Source organism: Centroberyx affinis, unplaced genomic scaffold, assembly GCF_046629955.1.
Source record: "Centroberyx affinis isolate AG114_WGS23_722 - 3 ecotype Tasmania unplaced genomic scaffold, CSIRO-AGI_Caff_v1 ptg001235l_1, whole genome shotgun sequence".
NCBI classification, from domain to species: domain Eukaryota; kingdom Metazoa; phylum Chordata; class Actinopteri; order Beryciformes; family Berycidae; genus Centroberyx; species Centroberyx affinis.
In genome coordinates, this window is record NW_027279748.1 from 149274 (window position 1) to 157678 (window position 8405).

Below are 8405 nucleotides of genomic sequence, written 5' to 3' on the forward strand. Positions count from 1 at the left end.
TATCGCTGATTAGGGAATTAGATTGTATATTTATACTGTGCTGCAGTCTATGTTTACATGTATGATGTACAGTATATGATGTGGTGTATAATGTAGTATATGATGTAGTACATAATGTAGTATATGATGTAGTAGTATACGATGTAGTATATGATGTGATGTGTAGTATGTATATGGTGTAGTAAACAATGTATATGATGTATGTCTATGACCTAATATAGGATTATATATATATAATCCAGACTACACTAGACTGGACATGTAGCATGAAGCAATGCTGAGGTGAAACAAAAGACATGAAAACTAGCAGCACAAGGGAGGCTGGCACAAAGCCAGAGCAGAACGTTAAGCATTTAATCTATATGATTTCTATAAAACAAATAAGTCCTGCTGCATCATAGTAGATATTAGTTATTTCAATGACAAATGCCCCTACTTGGCAGGGTTACTGTTGAAAATGTGACATCCCATAATGTCCTTAGTTTGGGAAAATGCAGCTTTAGCTTTTGGAATTGTCCACTAAGGTCAGCTTGACCATCTGCTCCTCCATGTCCTAAATGTGTACATCTGCCAGCTGAGCAGGGCGGACGCTGCACCTCCTGGAGATACTCAAAAACTGCCTCCGCCCCATCTACAATCCTTAGTCAGACATATTAACGTCCTTATGCAAATACATTCTCTCTGCCAAGGATATTACTTTGGTGATTCAGCTCAGGTTGTGGAGAATATTTAAGCATTCTGCTTGAACTAACACGAACATCTAGATCGGATATCCTACTATAAAATGAGGAAAACTCTGCCCTTCTGTCTGTCTGCATCCATTTTGCATCCAATTTTCCAATTTTCCTCAATGGGTTGGCCAATCAAGCTGAAACTGCACATGGGCACTGAGCATTGGCATAGGCAGGGACTGACAAAGCTGATTTTTTGTTGTGGCGCGTGCATCCCTGGGTATGGACTAGTTACCATTAGATTTACATTTGCAGTATTGTTATCTTCTCAAAGCTGTTTTGGGTTGGTGGCGGTCACATTAGGGGTTAGATGTAATGCTGTTGTTGAATCTGAGCCCATGCAAGGTTTGATAGCCGGCAAAGATTGTCTAATATTAATTGTGCTTATCTTGTTTCTATAGCACCAACATCAGCATCAACATTTTAAAAGGAGATAAAATTAATAAAGCAATAATGAAGGGAATATAAAACAAATATGATATCTATGTTGTGAGTCCGCTCGTCTCTCCCCGCCTCCTGATAGCTCTCAGCTGCAGCAGGAGGAGAGGATCCATCCCTCCTTCGAACTCCTATCACCCCCCCACATCTCAGCCTGTCTCCTTGATACGTCCTCCTGGACTCTATCTCATCCACTTCTATGCAACCCTCAGACTTCACCCGCTTTTATCTCCACTCTTCTCCCCTGACTCTATCTTTCCTGACTCCTCCAAGTTGAGCCCCCATATGATTGAAAAAAAATCCCATCCAACAACCTTGATGTCCTCCCTCCACTCTTCAACTTGGCCGCACTCTTTGTAGTTTACTGAAGGAAAACTGACATAAAGTGAGATCGTACTAAGGCAGGGCCTTTATGGCCTGGAAGGATTAATTTTCACAGATACTATTTCTGTGAAGCTCCTTTTACACTACAGTACAAAGCTCTGCTGCAGAGACAGTACTTGGACTAGCTAAAACTACACAAAAAACAGGAAAAAATGCGAAATCTAATTGTGATTTCTGCCTTCCAAACTTAATAATAATTGATAATTATTTTAAGGTATTTTGGTCAAAGCCAAAAAGAGTGAAGGATCAGTAATTTAAACTATAAACAAGTAAAAATACTATAAACATCCTGCAGTAATTGTTGGCTAACTCTGAAATTTTTGGAGCAACTATTCCGCTTGAATCTGTGTACCAAGAGACTAAAGCCCAAAATTAAATGAAATAATTTTTTTATTTTTATTTATTTCAGTTACCTAAATGAAGCGACAGCTACTTCTAAGATTTCTAATCCTGGGTGCATCAAAACCAGCCTCTCAATGTTTGTTTCTACCGAGCTTTTAGATGAGGTTATAGTCTAATTTTACAAGGATACAAAGGACCCTGCTGTAGCCTGTTTCATATTATTAATACCTAGGGAATCAATGACATCAACTAAATGACATTAGTTCACAAGCCATATGGTGTGTAATCATAAACTAAATGAAAATATTCAAAGGACAGTGATAATGAACGTAGCAAAGGCACTGCAACATTCTGTCTGTTAAAGGCTGTGTTTTTTGTAGAAGATTTATTTATTCCATCTTTTCAGACGCTGAGTATTGGGAACAGGGAATGTCACCGGCATCAGCTCCCTGGAAACACTGTATTGCCTGTTCACTTATTTCTTAAAGCTGCCAGAGAGAAGAGAAGACACCAATTTCTCTGCCCCTTTTTCTGCGTTTCAAGGGAGGCAGTTTAGGGCTGAGTTCTCAAAAACCTTCAGTGTGTTAAAAACTATCAAGATGCGATTCCAGATCTGCACTGAAATATACTGTATGTGACAAGTTTTGTTAGCGTTTCATGAGTAATGTGAAGTTCTGATTCATTTTCCAAGGAGGGGAAAGTGTAAGGAATTTCATGATATTTGGTACACATACTCAAGGGCCAAATATTAGTCAATATCAACAACTTGGTTTTGATTGATGGATGTGGCCTATCTTCTATTCACCTTTAACTCTATTATAAGGTTTGCTGCAAAGACTTAGGCATCAGCAGGCATGCAGGATATTGAAGTCTTGTAACTGCCTTGTTGGTCTGCTTGGATTTGAAATAGGTTTGATCTTCCTGATGTCTTATAGTGAAACCTTGTCAGCTTTTGTCCTACACCAATAGGCCTCCACACAAATTAGTTGAATGAAGCGTTGTGTGTGTGACAGTCACTATTTTTGTCTCTTTCTGTCAACCACCATGCAGGATTTTATTAAAGTGAAACGGATCAATTAACATTAGCGTGGTGAAAAATATTATTTTACTTTGTTGTAATTTTTCATTAAATGACAGGACTATTTCTGGAAACTGGCAGACATCAGGCACATCTGCTGCGTGATCTGCAGTAATATTTTAGTAACGTGACAAATCTTCTGCTTCTCCATATGGCTAAAAAGGAATGATAACCAATCTTTTCCAGCTTGATGTCCATCTTGATATTACGGCAGCCAACATTCAGAAAGTGTGTCAGCCCTCACGCTATGATTGGCACTCACTCAAGTGAGCCAACATCTGATTTCTGGCCTGTTACTGGAGATGGGTAGATATTGCTTTCTCGGTTTCATTTATGAAGGCACGAGGACCTGCAATCAACCTGGAGTATGTGTCATTAACCATCAAATGAATCAGGACATTGGATGGAAATGCCCTGTCAAATCGATCTGCCTGGTGTGACATATTAGTATTTAACCTTCCCACAGTCTTTTTTTTGGATGGTGCTTGCCCATCATTTTGTACATGCTGCTGGCCTGGACATCAATCCCTCCCACTCCTGACCTTTCACCCACACTGCTGCAGAAGGACAGCTCATATGAAAACTTGTTGATGTCTTTATCATGTTTGTGTATGCGTCGACTCAGCCTCTTGAGTGTTGCTTCTACAACCAAATGAAGGGTTTTCCATACAGGGCGGACTGCTAATACAAAGGTGCAGAAGTCATTACAGTTCAGAGGGAAAATAAAACAAAAACCCCAGAGATGTGGGGAGAGAGACCTCTGTTGGACAAACGAGGAACTTGAAGTAAACAGAACCCATAGCTGAGTTGCTAATGTAAATACACAGAAATTGATTGGAAAATAGGACTGTTTGTGTCTCTCAGCATTGGCAGAGGACAGTTGAGGTGAAGTCCTTTAAGAACTTGTTGTTTTGTTTTGTGATGTGCCAAATGCAGTTCAGTTAATGCTTGTGAAAAATCTCCTGTAGCTGGAGAGAGAGAGAGAGCTGTACTGTCTGAACTCATCTGTATGTACAGCCTGGATCTGTTTCACAGAAAATGAATTGAGGACCGGTTTTATGGATTCACTGAATGTTCGCGTTTTACAACCAATCAGGGTTTATTTTAGAAGTAATAACAGTCCTAAACTGGAAAATATACCCATAGCGCCTCAGCTGCACTCAAAGTCACTTAATCTTGTTCTACTCAATGGGGCTGTACATGGGTCTTGCATGACAGATTAGCAAGTGGGGGAAAAACTCTGCTCTCATTTGTGCCAGTAAAGGACAACAGTGAATACTCTTATACTTATACGACACAAACTTAAGACCGAAACCCAACCTGGAATTACCCAAAAAAAAACCAAACAGAAAAACAAATTTCCCCATACAAGAACACATTTCCAACCACTTACAAGCTTTGTAAACAAAAATTCTGTCATGTTAAATTTAGATGTCAAAAGCTTGATTCGTCATTGCATGCCCAAACAATAGGATGCAAAAATTGCCCATTTAGATGCCAGCTTCCTCTAAATTGATTTTCTGTCCGAGGGACAACACTCTTTGAATGCAGACCTCCACCTGGCTTCTTCTTCTGCTGTATTGTTTGTCTTTAGTAGGAACCTATTACCTGCAGGGAGCCACACTCCCCTCCATTTAGATGAGGCTATCGTTTCCAGGTTCATTTGCCGGTCCTGCTAAAGCGATCTAAAGACTTTTCTCCAAATAACAGGTCGACGCTGACCAAACTGCAAACCAAGCAAAACCCCTTACAATTAAGCCATTCAGCGATGTAATTGGACTATTAGAGGAATACCAAATCCCTAATATTCTGTCCATGTGGGTAGCTCTTTCATATAGATATATTGTAGGTCTCTCTCTCTGATGGGGACAAATTTAAAATTTTTTGTGAAGTTGTTTTGGGTTTTTTTGCTGTACTCTGTAGTGACACTATGTAGCAATTTGACAGTGTTTGCTGTTGAATATTGCAACACATAGAAGGACTTTTTCCCCTTTCTCTTTATTTTTTTTTCTGTTGGAAACCCTGGAATTTTGTTGACCTCTCTACCACCCCCTGTCTCTGAGGGACAACTTCACATTTTGGTGGAATATTGCTGTGCCTTGCAGTATTTTTTTCTTGTGTTTTTTTATTCCCACACCATCTTTCTGGCCTCTCCAGCATCACCCGTCTCCAGGGGACAACTTAACAAGTAGAAATGTTTGTGACGAGAGTATTTTCAGTAGTTTACGGTTCTCTGCAGTGCTGTTTTAAGCTACTTTGCAGTGATAGCTACTATGTTGAAATTTGACGGTGTTTGCTGTTGAATACTGCAACACCTTGCAATACCGTTCTCTTTATGTTTTTATGTTTTTAGTTGTGGAACATTTTGTTGGCCTCTCTGCCACTCCCTGTCTCTGAGGGACAACTTTACATTTTAAATTGTACAGGTATTACAGTGATGAAGTCACTTAAATCTTCACTACTTTGCAGTAGTTTTGCGATAGTTTGCTCTATCCTAAATTGCATTGGCAATGCTTTGCAATGATATATTGCAAGTGATATTTTACCAGTTAGTTCTCTCTTTTATATATTTTATAAAGCCTGACCATTTTGCTGGCCTTACCACCTCCATCCACCTCACCCACGTCTCTTGAGGAAAACTTTACAAATTGAGCAAAGCGTTAGTTCAGGCAGGCCACAAAGTCAAGCTCAGCTCACAAACCCAGCCTACATCAGCTGATAGCAGCTGATCTCAAAGCCAGCCCACATCAGTTGATGGCTCAGCTGATTCCCTTCTATGCATGCAATTGGCAAATTTCATACAGGGCGCCTTATTTAAAGCTGCTTCAATCTGCCTACCCTTGCTGCTTCCTCTGCAAGCCGCTTGCAACCCGCCTCCACGCCAGCTCCTCCTTACATGCTGTGTCTGACTTGACAACAATGTAATTTCTGTTGTCATTGTTGCCTGCTCTGTTCTGTACGAGGAGTCTTTGCTGCTGCTCTGGAGCTCCCAGAACAGAGCCATACCGCCAAATATAACTACTGCAAATGGCAATAAAAGTTTTCTTTTGACTAAAGTGGTCTTGACTGAACTAACATTTTTCATGACGGGATTATTTTTAGGATTCTGTGTTGTCTCTTTGTTAGGTTTGTAACCCTGGACCACTCTTTTGGCCTTCCACCACTGACGGAGAAATTTCCAACTTCATTTTCCAGTTTACAGACTTTGCAGTGATACTGTGTGGCGGTTTGCAACACTGTGGTTGTTGATTTCTGCTATGTAGTGGCATTAGACAGTAATAAAATCTAACAAAAACATTCTGGTTTTGTTCCTACTAAGATAGTCCCATCATTCACTCAACATTGGCTCAATATTTACTGCTAAGAGGGCTGTATTTGGATACAGAGGGGGTAAAAATCACCAGTGTTCCTCCTTATGCTCATATTAGTGGTTTCTGTGTAACTAACTCATAATTTATGACGCCATATTACATAAATGAGGGAGCTGTAACTTAAAGTATTGGAGGCAGCTTGAAGAGAGCACACTGCACCATCTGCTTAGCCACTGCTGACTGGGAGGGGCGGGCAGGCTGGCGAGCTTTTGGTTCAGCTGTACTGGAGGCGGAAACCTTAACACAAAGAGCAGAGACAAAACACTTACATCACTCTGTGTGCCGTCGAGCTAGAAAGAAGTGATAGTGATGTCCATTTCATATTGTGAAATTTTACTAAATCTGATGTCTGATTTTCAGTGCCTGCCTTACTGTCTCATTTACTCAGACAGACATTTATTCTGGTGCCAAGCACATTAGGACTTCTGCATATAAAATGTAAAAAAAATCATCAGGATACAGAGGGAACCTGAGGGAACATGGCCTTCATCAGGATACGGAGGGAACCTGAGGGAACATGGCCTTCATCAGGATACGGAGGGAACCTGAGGGAACCTGGTCTTCACCAGGATACAGAGGGAACCTGGTCTTCATCAGGATACGGAGGGAACCTGAGGGAACATAGTCTTCATCAGGATACTGAGGGAACCTGGTCTTCATCAGGATACGGAGGGAACCTGAGGGAACATGGTCTTCATCAGGATACGGAGGGAACCTGGTCTTCATCAGGATACGGAGGGAACCTGAGGGAACACGGTCTTCATCAGGATACGGAGGGAACCTGAGGGAACATGGTCTTCAACAGGATACAGAGGGAACCTGGTCTTCATCAGGATACGGAGGGAACCTGAGGGAACATAATCTTCATCAGGATACAGAGGGAACCTGAGGGAACATGGTCTTCATCAGGATACGGAGGGAACCTGGTCTTCATCAGGACACAGAGGGAACCTGGTCTTCATCAGGATACGGAGGGAACCTGAGGGAACATAATCTTCATCAGGATACAGAGGGAACCTGAGGGAACATGGTCTTCATCAGGATACGGAGGGAACCTGGTCTTCATCAGGATACGGAGGGAACCTGAGGGAACATGGTCTTCATCAGGATAAGGAGGGAACCTGAGGGAACACGGTCTTCATCAGGATACGGAGGGAACCTGAGGGAACACGGTCTTCATCAGGATACGGAGGGAACCTGAGGGAACACGGCCTTCATCAGGATACGGAGGGAACCTGAGGGAACACGGCCTTCATCAGGATACGGAGGGAACCTGAAGGAACACGGCCGGGCACGTACAGAGGATGTTAGAGGGGCAGGGGCCCAAATTCATAAAAGGGCACGCCGGCGATTTTTGCAAATAATTAAATAAATATATGCCTGGAATGACTACTTTTGCGACACTGTTAGAGGGATATTAAAATGTATGTATTTAAAACAGGCCCATGACTGAGGTTGGTTCAAACACTGCAACATGACAGTTAATTAATGATACATGCAAAGAAATGAAGTGTATTTCAGTCAATTCTCCTCACGTTAACCAGCCCAACTCTTACCTAGCCCTCTGACTGACCTCCTCACTTGCAGAAGCTCAGCTTAATACTGCTGACAAAATGTATAATGTATTATTATTATTATAATTATTATTTATTGTTTTATGAGCCTACTGTTGTTGTTCATCATCTTATACAACATGCAAGTAAGCGTTTCATTGCTCTGTGTACCTGTATACAGTTCATATAACAAATAAAACTACTACTACTACATGGCCTTCATCAGGATACAGAGGGAACCTGAGGGAACCTGAGGCAACACGGCCTTCACCTGCTGCTTTCTGCCACGGTCCAGGGAATAGTCTTGAACATGTGCGGGATGTCGGCTCCTCCTGTAGAACCTATTTTTTTGCCAAAAATCACATTGCACAGAACAGACTCTCACATTATGATTGAATGTTTTCATATGCTGCAAAATTGTAGTTATTATTATGCCATTGGGGGGGACTTGTGTGTTCCTCTCTAAATTGTTAATAGGATTCGAAATAAACAAAAAGTTAGAGGTCTG